This window comes from Seriola dumerili, unplaced genomic scaffold, assembly GCF_002260705.1.
Source record: "Seriola dumerili isolate Sdu_G_001 unplaced genomic scaffold, Sdu_1.0 BDQW01000003.1, whole genome shotgun sequence".
NCBI classification, from domain to species: Eukaryota; Metazoa; Chordata; class Actinopteri; order Carangiformes; family Carangidae; genus Seriola; species Seriola dumerili.
In genome coordinates this window covers 3,298,130-3,311,873 of record NW_019174258.1, presented here as the reverse complement: position 1 = coordinate 3,311,873, position 13,744 = coordinate 3,298,130, and positions in this window count along the sequence as shown.

The following is a 13,744-nucleotide window of genomic DNA, read 5'->3' as shown; positions in this document are numbered from 1 at the left end:
ACCTGTACATCAAATAGATTATGTTTTCATATCAGGTGCCACTGTGGCACAGTGGTTAGTTCCACTACCTCCTAGTTCCATCACTCTTTGGATGTAGTTTTTAGGGGGGCTCCTCCCTCTTCTCCAGACACAAGCTATTCCAATGGGTGTCGACGGCAGACCTTAAATTTCCATTAGTATGTGTGTTCACTGTGTCATGGTCTGGCAGCCGTTCATGGTGTTTTTTTTCAGTTTGTTCAGTGTATGCTAGGATACACTCGTGAACCCCTGATACGCAACTGAGTGTAGAAAATAAATAAATGGGTTTACTGAGGTCATAGATACTTTAACCTGTACTGGATCTGTCATACAGTGATGACATTTAAAAGCATATTGTCAAATGATTCCTATTTTATATTTTTCTGCACCCTTTGACAGCAGTCAATACATTTTTGCCACTTGTGGTTGCGACTCTTGAGCCTGACAGCTGCAGGTAGCAAGCAAGCGAGGGATTATCATCTGATGTAGCTCACTGAGTTGAATTCAGCTTTGCAAGAGGTGTCCTGAAGTCAAACTGAAAATGGACGGTAAAAATGATTTTCTAAGCTGGAGGGTTTCATTTCAACTTCGGGGGGACACACTTGTAAATTACTGTTCCATGTGAAACACAGTAAGATACTCTCTAACTGATCTGCTTTGTAGGGCAAAACACTCAGTTGTGGTCAGAATGCATTTAAATCATAATTAAAAATTAGGTGATGGGCCTCTTGGACACACTTGCTTCTGTGTATCTCATATAAGAGTTACAGAAATAGAATAGCATTATTTTCCTGTCTTATAGTACATCTGTCCAACACTAGCCCTACAGTAGTATAGTAGTACAGTGGAATGATCAAAACCTCTGCATTTGCACCACTTTCACAGACATACAGAAGTCTTCATAATGACATTATCTTGATTTTACAATAACCAATGTACATATGATTGTTTGTGCCCAGTCTATATTTGTTATGCTTTAATATTAATTAATAATTCAACAGCCACAATATAACATAACATGGGAAGAGATCGGTGTCAGCAGATTGTTTTTAAGTGTCTAATAAACCAATAAGTAAAGGCAAAATCAGTTGAAAATATGGTAAGGAATAAGTGGAAATTCTAGTCACTGATTCAAAATTAAATGTGATTCTTTATTAATTTATTAACTTCAGTATGAGATGAGAGTTTGAATTAAGGAGTTGAGTTTTTTTTTTGTTTCTGTAGTATACAGTAATTGATTGTGACCCCCTCTTTCAAAGGTATCAAGAGAAAACTTAAACCTTTGTTTACACAGCATAGTATTTTATCACTTGCAGTTCCCCCGTCCAAGAGTCTGCGGGTTTTTGCTTAGATAGCTAAAATAAGGTCTGCGGTTCATACAAGCTCAAGACCTTTTCATGTTTTATTTTATGACATAAAATACATCAGTAAATATGCAATTGTGATTTCTTTAAGCTTTTATGTGTCTTAAAAAAAGCCGGATGGTAACAAGTGGCTAAATGAGACTACAGAAGTTGTCGGGGACATTAAACATCATCACACCAAAAATGAAAACCAATCTGTGATCAGTCTGTGCTGGTACTTGCTTCCATACAATTTATATAATTTATATGAATGTTATAAGTACAACAACCTAAAAACATAATGCCTTAGGACAGCTGAAATGGTACTGTATACTGACATTGCAGCAGCAGTGAATGGTAGTAGATATAAAACAAAATGCAAAACATAGGACCTGCAACACTATAATCCACTGACTATTCTATCAGATATATACTGTGTATAACGGATATTTTAGCTGCAACAGGTTGCAGCAACCATAACACTCATTTTATACCTGCTCCACTTGAATATGCAGTGTAGCAGAGCAGACACAGAGACTCATGGCTGCATGAGCCTTTAAGCTCAACAAATATTATCAATTCAGTATGCCAATACAGCGAGGAGAATATGCTGACAGACAGGAGGAGGAAGAGAGACAGAGAGATTTAAAGGGTGAGAGAAGAATAGGAAGAGGGTGCGTGAACTGACAAAGAAGGAGATGAAGCATGTCTGGCTCTTGGTGCTCTAGTAACTAAAGCAGCTTTCATGATCACCTGGCACACACACTCATACACACACACACACACACACAAGCACGCGCAGGAGAAACACACCATCTCTTCACTTACTGTATCTACCTCCACAGCATTATGTAAGTGCTCCACATGCAGGCTCATGCCTTTGATTGAGAAACTAGGACATGAGAATCAGAGACAAAAACATACACAAACCAAAAACTCATATAACCCACAATTAAAACTCTTAAAAGCTTACATTGTACAGGATTGTGGCCATGTGTGTGCGTGCGTGCGTGTGTGCGTGCGTGCATGCGTGCGTGTCATACTGCTGATGTATATCTTTCGGTCATTTTATTTTCTGTTTATCACTTAGAACAACAAAGCATATTTTTTTAACAGTACAAGTGATAAAATGAGATATTGTCTCTTTAGGCCAGGGTGATGTGATTGAAATCATTATTGTTTGATGTCAGTATATCATGATATGGAAAAATAAAAAATTATATAAGATATCATATAAATAATCAAAGAGAAGTTCAGAGGGATTAACTGTGCCCCAAGGCTATATGTATTTTATAGCATGTATGTATCATGATAAATATTTCCTCAAAAGTCAGTTTAAAAACTCTTTACAGATAAAATGATCAGACTGAAATGCCTGTTTTTGGCTAATCTAGTAGATAATAACAGACAGATCAAAATACTTCATCAGAATGATGCAACAGCCCCATTAATCCAATGGTGCTGTAAAACAGAACTTATTGATATGCAAAATTGGCCACGATGTAGATATTAAAGGGATAGCTACCACATAAATGGGATAGAAAATCAATGATGGTGGGCAAATTTATATTGTGCAATTGAATATATTGTATTATTGCCCACACCTACATGAGACCAGATTCTTCAGATGTGTAAAACAAAAACTTCAATGAATATTTTTTTTTAACTACACCATGCAAGGAATAGTTAATTTGGTCAAAAATTTGTTGAACAATAATTTAATAAGTTTATCATTCTGCTGAAGACTGATGAAAGATAACTGAATTTAATTATTGCGCAGACCTTCTGTATACTCAGCCTTCAAACTGCAACCACTGCAGTCCTTTCAAATGTATGGATTTTGCATTTAAATCTGAAAGCTATTCCTGCTTCCAAGTATCTATACTGTTGCACATCTTCAATTTGTGTGTGTGTGAGTGTGGGAGTATGCGCATTCTCGGCCACTGCTGAACACACTACCAACATCATCAGAGCAGAGGCGTCCCTCTCTATCCTCAAAAATCTCCTGAAGACTCATCTCTTCCAAGAGTGCCTCCTCTCCCAACAAGCCAGCATGCCTAACCTTTACTTACTGTGCACTTTTTTTATCTGATCTCTTTGCACTTTGTCATATTAAAAACAGATTTAGTACTTAGTGGCTACTCCAACGTCTCTTACTGTACTGAAGCTTGAGTGCCCTCCCTCACATAAATCCGTTTGGATCAGTGCTGATCTTCTCTATTTTCTCTAGACTGGAACAGACACATGATGCACATATACACATTCAATACATCCTCAAAAACGTGTTTCAGTTGTGTTGAGGACCACTGAGTATGTGGTTTTGGCCTCAGGTTGAAATGTCTGAACATAGTCCTGGCCTCGATTTGTACAATTTTATTGCAGCTTGTTGATGTCTTCCACTCTGTGTGTATAAACCTAAGACAGTAACAGGTATGGGTGAAGGCATAGCTGACCCTCATGTTACTAGAGAGGGAAAGAAAGCGTGTCTGTGTGTGTGCGGAGGAGCTGTGTGTTCCTCTTGACAATGATTGGCCATGACAGGGGAAGTGTACAGGCCTTCTGCCAGGAGCAAGTAGCATGCCGCTACCACACACACAAACACACACACACACACACACACACACACACACACACACACACACACACACACACACACACACACACACACACACACACATACACACACACAGACAGACTACTATTTTACACCGCGGTTAAGGTTGTGAAAGGGTCTATTGTAACCTGAATCCTGACTTTGTCCTAAACCTAACCAAGTAGCTTTGTTGCCTAAACCTGCCAAAAATAAATAAATAAAATAAGTCAACTTTAGCGGACATCCCTGGACTGGCATCAGTCACAATCCCTTAAAGATGTTCATAGTAAGGACATGTAGAGTTATGGACCAAAAATATCACCCTCTTCCCCCATCAACTATCAAATGGAGAGGAAACAGTGACAAAGGACCCTTCTTTCACAAACAGACCATCTTGTAGCATGTCGGAGAGATGTACGTCCAGACCAAGGGTCACAGGGTCACTTCCAGAGGATCAACAAATAGACACAAGGCAAAATTGGAGTAAACAACCAAAATCTCCATTTTGCAACAGTAAGACTTTATCTCTACATTGATATTTGATTTTTCCCTATATAAGTAAAGTAACACCAATGGGACTGTGATTGTCACTAAGGTGTGAATCCTCTCTCTTTCTCACACATACATACATACACACACACACAAACTATGGTTTCCCACTCTTCCTGTGTCCCTCTTTAAATAACAGAATCATAAATCCCAAGCCACATTCCAATCCTGAGTAGGAACCAGCAATTTAGTCTTTTCAGACACATATTCCTTACTTCTGAAATAATATAAAACCAACTACCCTACTGTTCTGTAACCCATGTAATGTTTTTATGTAATTTAGGTCAACCTGATCAGTTGAGAGAACCAGTGGAGCCAGTTACCATCAGGTACGTGTTGTCTCCAGGGAAACCACCCCAGAGTTTGATGTGAAGAAGTTCCTGGCTCCCAACACCAACTACTTCGGGTTCGGACCAGGGAAAATCTCCAGCTACAGCGCAACGCACAGTAGGCAAGATCTTGATAATCTGCTCATGACTGGGTTGATGTTGAGATAAAATGTTATTTTAACAATCAAATTTCACTCATAGACATGTTATCATTTAGTTGTATAACCATGCAGTAAATAGACAAAACACATATTCTCCCAATTCAGTACACAGTTCATTTTATCCACTATTGATCATCGATGTTCTTTTGCTTCACTTTTCATCCTGGTGATTATCAAGCATTGCTTTTACCCTGTAGTATTAGTCGGTTAATGCATTTCTTTATCTAAACTTTTTGAAGTAGGGACCGGGGACGCATTGAATCGAGAAGTCACGGCTTCTGATATTAGACTGACTGGATTTTTCATATTAATCAATACATTTATTATTCCAAGTTCATCCCTTGAAGTGGGAAGTGGTACCCTGTCAATGAGGATTTTTAATTTCTAAAGTGTGACCTTGTAGCTACAAAACTAACTCTAAAAATAACCTTAAAATCAACCTTTGGTTTCACATGCGAGTTAAACCGTAATCTCCTGGGAGAAGGTCCTGTGCTCGGCCCATTCCTCCACCACAACCCCCTCCTTTTGTGGACTTTATCACTTGAACTCACTTAATTAACACAATGTGTTAACGGCCATCATTAGGGTAAATTCTATATTCATGAAGAAAAGTCTGTCTGCTTTTTAGAAATTACAACCTGGTGATTTGTTAATCTGAAATAGAAGTTCTATTCTGCTCGGATGACCATGACACGAAGCAATCTTAGAAGCAGTGTATGGATGTAATTTGGCGTCTAGACTTTACATGGTAAAATTACCAACAAGGATACGGGTAAAAGGCGGTTGCTTTACTCTACAGCAACAACAAAACTGAAGATTCAACTGCTATCTTGGCACTCAGTTGAGGCAGCTGTGGCAACAGAATTGTGTGGAGCAATGTACTGCCTCATCTACCTGATACTCAACACACAAACTGCAGTTGCATTACACCACTTAGGAAATAGAAAGACTGTACTGGAGGGTATGACACTCAGCGCACTTTTTACTCAGGTTCCTGCTTTATATACGTTGTGTTGGAATTAATTACAACAAGTGATGTGTTAGTTCAAATTGGTTCAAACAGTTTTATGGCAATATGTAATTGAAGTGTAATCTCTTTTTTTGCATTAGCGTGTTGATGTTTTTTGATTTGTCAAGTGTTTCACTGGATAAGACAAAAGTAGACATTCCCATTTTTCTCCATATACATCTCTTCACCGATTTTTCACATAACTTACTACTTACTACTGTCCTTTTTGCCCAATCCTGTTCTGAAAAATGTACAGTGCTAAAGTTACCATCAATTTCAAAAAATGTCAAAAAGATCAAAGAGAAACCACAAGAATCATCAGAGCAATAAAAGATTAAAATTAAATCTGGAATGGATATGTTGCCTGCTTTCCAACAGTTCAGTAGGTGAGAATACCTTTTCTCTTTATAGTCTCTGCAGGGATTATTGAGGTTTCAGTTAATTTAAAACCACATAACAGGCCAGAGCAAAGGTTAAAACATTTACTGCTACCTTCTGAGCTGATACTGCGTAGGTGAACTTGGCTAAAGTGAAAAGAAATGACAAGTTTCAGATGCGCAAAATATCCTGAAGATCTGTGCTGCAACAGGTTAAAAAGTTCAAAGTAAATAATTTCATTTAATATCAATAGGAAAAAAGGCTGATCAGAGTGCGAGGAGACCAGGCCTAAAGGCTTTTATCTCAAATTTTCTTGTTTTTATTGGATGGATTCAGAGAGTAAAGAAACAAAATAAGAGACAGAATGACATTGACCATGAGGCCGCCTGAGAAGAATGGCAGTATGTTACATGTGCCTCAACCTACATCTTCACTAAGAATCACAGAATACATAATATACCTTCATAGCATGACATACAGTTAAGTAGACATATAATGCATGCTGTGACAGCAGGTGTGTCGAAGATTTGGGTCTCATTAGTCTGCCTCTGGGAATTTGATCCTCAAGAGACCTTGTGGGCAGAATTCCTCTCCTCTAATTGTAAGGTCACAACCACTGTACTCTCATGTATGCATATTAAAACACACTTATACACAGCAGTACTAGCTCTCTGCTGGAGTTAAATGACTCACTTCGCGTTATCAAAGGCTGGATTTGATCTGAGGGACTTTTGACCTCACACCCTGTCCTTCCTTAAACTGCCACTGTACAATTCATTTAGCTTACTGGAGTTTAATACAGCTTTGGATCAGCGAACAAAAATTAATAATGTGAACGAGTTTTGATAAGAACTAATACAAGAAATTAGATTTATCATAATGTTAATTACTGTTACATAAGTTTGTAATATCTGCAAAATATTTTGTCATGTTGCAGGTTGTGGACTAATTATATGTATGTATGAGCATTTAAAATACATCTCAGTATCACCTCACTTTGTTTCATGCTGTTGGCGCAGCAACCAAAAACAGATTTTAAACTTGCAATGTATTAAACAATCTGTACAACCTGTACAACGCGTACAACCGTAGGTTGTTTGTCCCTACCCTCGGATACAACCCACGGGTGTGTACTAGCGACAGGTGTACCAGACCTTCGTCATCATGGAAACCATAATAAAAACATGGTTAAGGTTGTCTAACAGTGATGGATAAAAGAGACCTGTACCTATGGGTCGTAATAAGCTGCTTGCACAAATTAAGTCCGTTCATTTTTTACAGGTCTAAAAAACCTTTTTTAGATTCCGTGTTCTAGCAATACAAGTAATGTCTTCTGTCTCTGACAAGCAATGACAAATTGTTTAATATTGTTAATGAGCCCAAAAACCTTTTAGAAAGGACAACATGGTGGATAGTTTTGTGTATAAGGCGTCTGACTTTGACACTGGCGACTGTACCCCATCTCCAACCAAGAGGCCATTTCAGTTTCTTTTGACCATGACTGCATTTTTCCCTAACTGTAACCAAGTAGTTGTAGGTACCCTAAAATGTACCAGAACAAAAACGTAAAAGGTAGCAGAACATAAAAAGGTTGCATGAATACAATTTGTAATGATCATATGCATTTTAGTGTGACAAAGAGTGTTTTGTGGACTTGTTGAATGAGCACTGGAATGGGCATTGGAAAAAGATTTCTCCATGATTACTCCTATATTGCACATTTAATTTCAAAAGATGATGAGAACTATAAGGACAAGTGTGTTTCAGTCAAAAAAAGTTTACCCAAGAGGAGGCTGTGGAAAGATTTTTGAGTCTCTGACAAATGATACATTGTATTAAAATCAAGAAGAGGATGAATGCTCATGGCTCTTGGGGGTTGGTGCTTGCAGATGATGGCTTGATGGTTTCTGAGGTGGTGTGAAAGGTTGAATTTGAAGTGGCTTCTTCCTCAGAATCTGCCCCTTAGCCTGAGGAGGTGCACACGCCTGTTCGCTCTGCCTTGGCAGTTCAATGCAGAAAGTCAAGAAGAATATCTGATGTATGGAATAGACAGGTGAGGGAAAACCCAGTGTGCTGCCTTCACATAATAATCTCAGTGAGACAGCTGGCCCCCACACATCAAGAAAAAATGAAAATTGCCAGCAGACTCGACAGCTTCCTTTGTCTGTGTGACTGCGACATGTTGACACGCATCAGGGACTGCGCTGTTTCCAAGGAGCTCAAAATTCATCTGCATGCGATTTGAGAGGAAATAAGGCACATTATTGTGAGACTGTGCATAATAGCGCACTCTGCAACACCGATATACACCAGGATAAACATATTATTCATGTTTTAATGATACACTTTGCTAAACTGTCACTCCTCTATCTGCCTTCCCATCTCTGTCTCTTCCTACAGCTGCAGCCTCTCTTCTTTTGTCTCTCATCGGTTCTCTGAGCTGACTAAAGTCACTGAAGCGACTGTATGAGCTCCTGCTTGTTGGTACCTCGCCAGTAACACCACTTGTAGGTGTGAATTGTGTTTTTTATGTGTGTTTGTATGTGTATGACAGAGAGAGAGAGAGAGAAATGAAAGAGTGAGTGTGTGCAAAAGAGAAAGAGAGGGCGAGAGACTTGCAAAGTGTCAGTGTGAGTATGTCTGGCTGTCTGGGTGGGTGTGCCTGTGAAGCTGCAAAATCATTTAAATTGGGAAAGGAATGCAGGAATGCTCGGTAGTGATTCTGATCTGAGCCAAATTTCTCTGTCAGAAAAGTCCCCAACCAGCCGCCTTGCAATTTCACAGTGATTGGAGAAGGAGTGAAAAAAGGAGTGAGGGAGGAGAGACTGAAAAAGAGAAGAAATAGAGGAAGAAAGGGAGGTAGGCATGAATAGAGAGTGGAGAGATAGAAGTTAGAGGGAGATAGAGGCAGAGAGACAGACTGAGAAGAGTATGGTAATGCTGAGTTCATTTGTGTTAGTAATGTGCTGTGCGGGGAGAAGAACATAGCTGTCAGATGAGAGTCTTCCATCAAAAAAAAGCAGCTTTCCAAGAATAATCACCTGAAGTTACAGTAAAATCACACATCATTCTCATTGTCTCCCATTCTGTCAGGCTCCATTCAAACTACCCTGAAAACATTAAAACACTAAGTTTCTCTAACTACCATTAATTTCCTCTGCCCACTCCCTCTACCCCATTTCCACTGGGGGCAAGGGGACACAGGTTCAGACAGATGATGAGTCACATTAATAAATGTGAACAATTTAAAGACTTAAGTCAAACTAACTTTCATGGAATTTGGGAGAAAAGACATGAAGGAAACCGCATGAATATGGAGACGAGAGCTCACGTGTTCTTTCAGGTTTCTGTAAAACAATGACTACAATCCCTTCCAACGTGCCTCTACTGAAAGCAAAGCACATCCTTGTGGTTCTTCCAGTCTAGAATATGATTTATCGGAAGGTGTTGACATAAACAATGCCTCTGGATTTAATGTGTAAGGACCCACAGTATCCTAGCAGAGTGGCATTAGGGCTACAGAGTGGAATGGCAAGTAGGCACACTGTCCTTGGACCAAAGATCCAGGATTTAAGTCCCTATGTTGTCAAGCATCCACTCTGGTGAAGCATCCAACAGCCAGACACTGAGTCACTACATATGAGCTCCAGGGGAGCTGCTGTGTAGCTGAGCTACCTGACTTCCCTGCAGAGGGAGAAGTCTGTTTCCCTGCCAAACACTGCTTAATATCATTGGAAATATGCCAGATGTGAACGTTAAGCATTCCTCCTTGTTAAGACGAATCATTTTCCACTTGATGCAAAGGAATCCTTTACATTTACAGTGTGTTTTGAGCATGAGACGAGGGTAAAACACACACAATTTCTGTCACATAACATGAAAAGAAAGAATGTCCAGAGACGATTGATTAATCGATTAATTGGTTTAATGTTCACAGTATGATCTGATCTGCTCACTTCTCATGAAAATATTTTGATAGTTTAACCAAAGAACAGTACAGCAATGGAGCAGCAGGAAGCGTGAGAACAACTCACCTGTTTTATCTATATCCAACACCCACCCACTCCCATGATTCTTCCCCATGTTGTTCACATTGTCGGCTTCTCATTTCTCTATCTCCTCATCCCCATCTCTGCCCATCTCTGTCCCTTTTTCATGCTGGACTTGTGACCAGTGAACTTTATATCATCTATGTTACTTAATTTTGCACAGAACAAATGTTGCAATACTAAGACTGAGGGAACAGTGCAGGATTATTGGGCTGATTTCCTCTAGATCTGCCACCAATCCAAGGGGAACTCCCAGCCAGAGATGGGATTGATGGTCAGCCAAGATTATCTAGTAGAGTGAGGGGTTTACAAATTCAGTCCTCACCACTCTGATCAATGAGTAGACATGTTCCAGCTGTCATGATTATGTCAAATTTTATATTTATGAGCCGGCATTTGCAGAGATTTTTGGATTGGTGTGAGTGCTCCTGTGAGATTGGAGGTGCTGACATGGTCTATGAATCAGAAACAAGGTTCATTTCATTTATTTAATTTTTAGCAAAGTGTGTGACACCTCACTGTTGTCTGATTGTTTTGTGAGGATGTTATAAGCACAAGACAGAAAAAGTGAAAGCCAACAATGATTATCTGATGCAATGTGCTTTCAAAATCTGTTCCAATTCGAGATTTAATCAACCCATCTTACTCACCTTTTGCCTTCCTCTCTCTTCTCCTCTCCCGCTTGTTTCCTCCCTTCCTTCTTTCCCCATTTTGTCTCCCACACTTCCTCCTCTCCCTTAATACTTCTTCCCTGGTCCCTTTCTCTGCTTTCTTTCTCTCCTTCAAATTACTCTCAACCTTCCTTGCCTTTCTTCTATAGCTGTCCTTCTCACAGTAAAATAAAGAAATTATCATCTGTGCTGAAACAGCAAGACAAGCTTGCAGAATAACATGCTTCCTGTTTCTCCTCTCTCCCTCTGTCCTTTATTAGTTCCTCCCTTCTCTCATTCCTCCTTCCCTTCTTCCTCAAACCCATTCTCCTCTCATACCCCTCTGTGTACTTCAATCTTTCTCTGTCTTTTAGGCCAAACTCAGCAGTAGTCAATATCATCATTAGAATAATTCTCATCATTTACCTACACAATGCAAATTGCAATTTAAAAACTGCTTGTGTGTACTATGCACGTGTGTGTATGTGCATATATGTGTGCGTAATAGCAGTATTTTAAAATGTGGCTGTGTGTCAGTGCACACCCACAAAATGCCTCTGCTCCTAGTTTATCTCATTGTTTGAACAGCGCTGCTTTAATTAGGACAGGCCTGTCTATCCGTGCGTGTCTGTGCGCGTGCGTGTGTGTGTGTGTGTGTGTGTGTGTGTGTGTGTGTGTGTGTGTGTGTGTGTGTGTGTGTGTGTGTGTGTGTGTGTGTGTCTGTGTGACTGTGTGTCAGCAAGTGCGTGCATGTTCCTAAAAGTGAGTAACAGTGTCCGTGTATGTGCATGTTACCATAGTGCCCCCATGTGGAGGACTGTAGAACAGCATATATTCTCTAGTCTTGTTTCTCAACACACACACGCACACACCCACTAACACACTCCAATGACACGGTGTTATATTTGGAAACACAATTTCATGCTATCAGCACTGGCTAGCTATTCCATTTAGATAGCAGCCGTCTATATGTGTGTGTGTGTGTGTGTGTGTGTATGTGTGTGTGTGTGTGTGTGTGTGTATGTGTGTGTGTGTGTGTGTGTGTGTATGTGTGTGTGTGTGTGTGTGTGTGTATGTGTGTGTGTGTGTGTGTGTGTGTGTGCGCGTGTGTGCGTGCATGTGCGTGGATCGGTCCTCATGCTTGTGTGCTCGGTTGTGTGTCTGTTATGTATGCATCTGTTTGTGTGTCTGTGAGTGTACAGGCCATCGGTGTGTTTCACAGAGACGAGTCCTTTTCCGAATTTAATGAAATTAAAAGTTTGTTGTCATGGTAACATTTGGATTCCCAGTAATTATGTTGATTAAAAATGTGAAAATTAATTAAAAAGTCGGGAAAATGATCTCACAGCAGATGATCAGCGAAACATCAAAAATGATTCAGATCTCCGTCTCTCTTTCTCTCCCTCCCACTCTCTAATACACACCATTCTCGTTCTCATCCTGTCTTTCTCTGGCGCACTTCAAAAGTCCTTTATAAGCCACGCAACACTGAATTATCTACATTCATCTCTCACACGCTTTGTGTCAGCCTGTTTCTCCCTTCCTTTTGCACTTATTTGCACACAGTTTATGACAAGATGAAATTTGTCTTCATGTCCAAAAGACACAACAGCAGCAATAGCAAAAAAAAAAAAAAACCTACACACAACTGCACCCCTCTCACTCACTCGACTCATTCTCAACTTGATAGCAAGCATGAAAAGACTTGTCTCATGCCGCCAGAGCAGGCACATCAGCAGCAAAGGTAACACAAAAGAATGGCAACCTCACAGTCTCACTTTCTCTCTTTCAGTCTCTTCATTACTCCAGTTCCCTCCGTCTTCACAATCTGTCTCTTGTTCTCGGACCCTTTCTCTCTGACAGAATGAATAAACAGGCTCAGCAAATTGTAATCTCTTTCTTTTATTAGCAACAGCAAACACAGAAACAATGAATTTATCCTCCTCCCCTCCCTCTCTCCTCTCCCTCTGCTCTTCTCCTCTCATCAGCTTTAATGAACCACAAATCTCATCAGCCATCTTTTCATCAGCTCTGCCATCACTACTTCCTGCACTTGGGCACAAGTCTTTAAACCTGACTGCTCATAGAAAGCCTACTTCTGCTTTCAGCTGATGACCAGGAGGACTGCACATAATTAATATTTAGCTGTAAGGTAGAATGCATATAGATTTTCCAAAAATATTCTGTGCTAACTGTCAGAGTCACTATTAAACAGAATTTGGTTCTGACAGTTTTCAGCGGCAGCAGTGTGACAGTCCCGCTCCACAGCTCTGGTTTACTAAGTGGTGATTCACTGCCAGCTGATCTTCAGCATGTTCACTATCTCACCATGGTGATGTTAAGGAGGACAGTGTTATTTAGTTGCCACCATAACTTAAGAGGTGGCAGTATAATGACAGCTTTGTACAGCTTGACTTATTTCTCTCTGCTCCAATGTTAACATGTTCTCTGAAAATTAGCATTATTTTTCAAGGAAGTTAAAAACTGCATAGCATGAGCATTCATCTTGTTGTAGCAGCGTAGCAGTGACTGGGAACTGTGATACTAAGCCTGTGTTGTGTTTTTTTCATCCTGAAGAAACAATTACAGGAGACAGTTGACAGTTTCTGAAACATGTAAAGGAAATCCTTCATGTATAAAACACATCTCATGACTGTGATAGCAG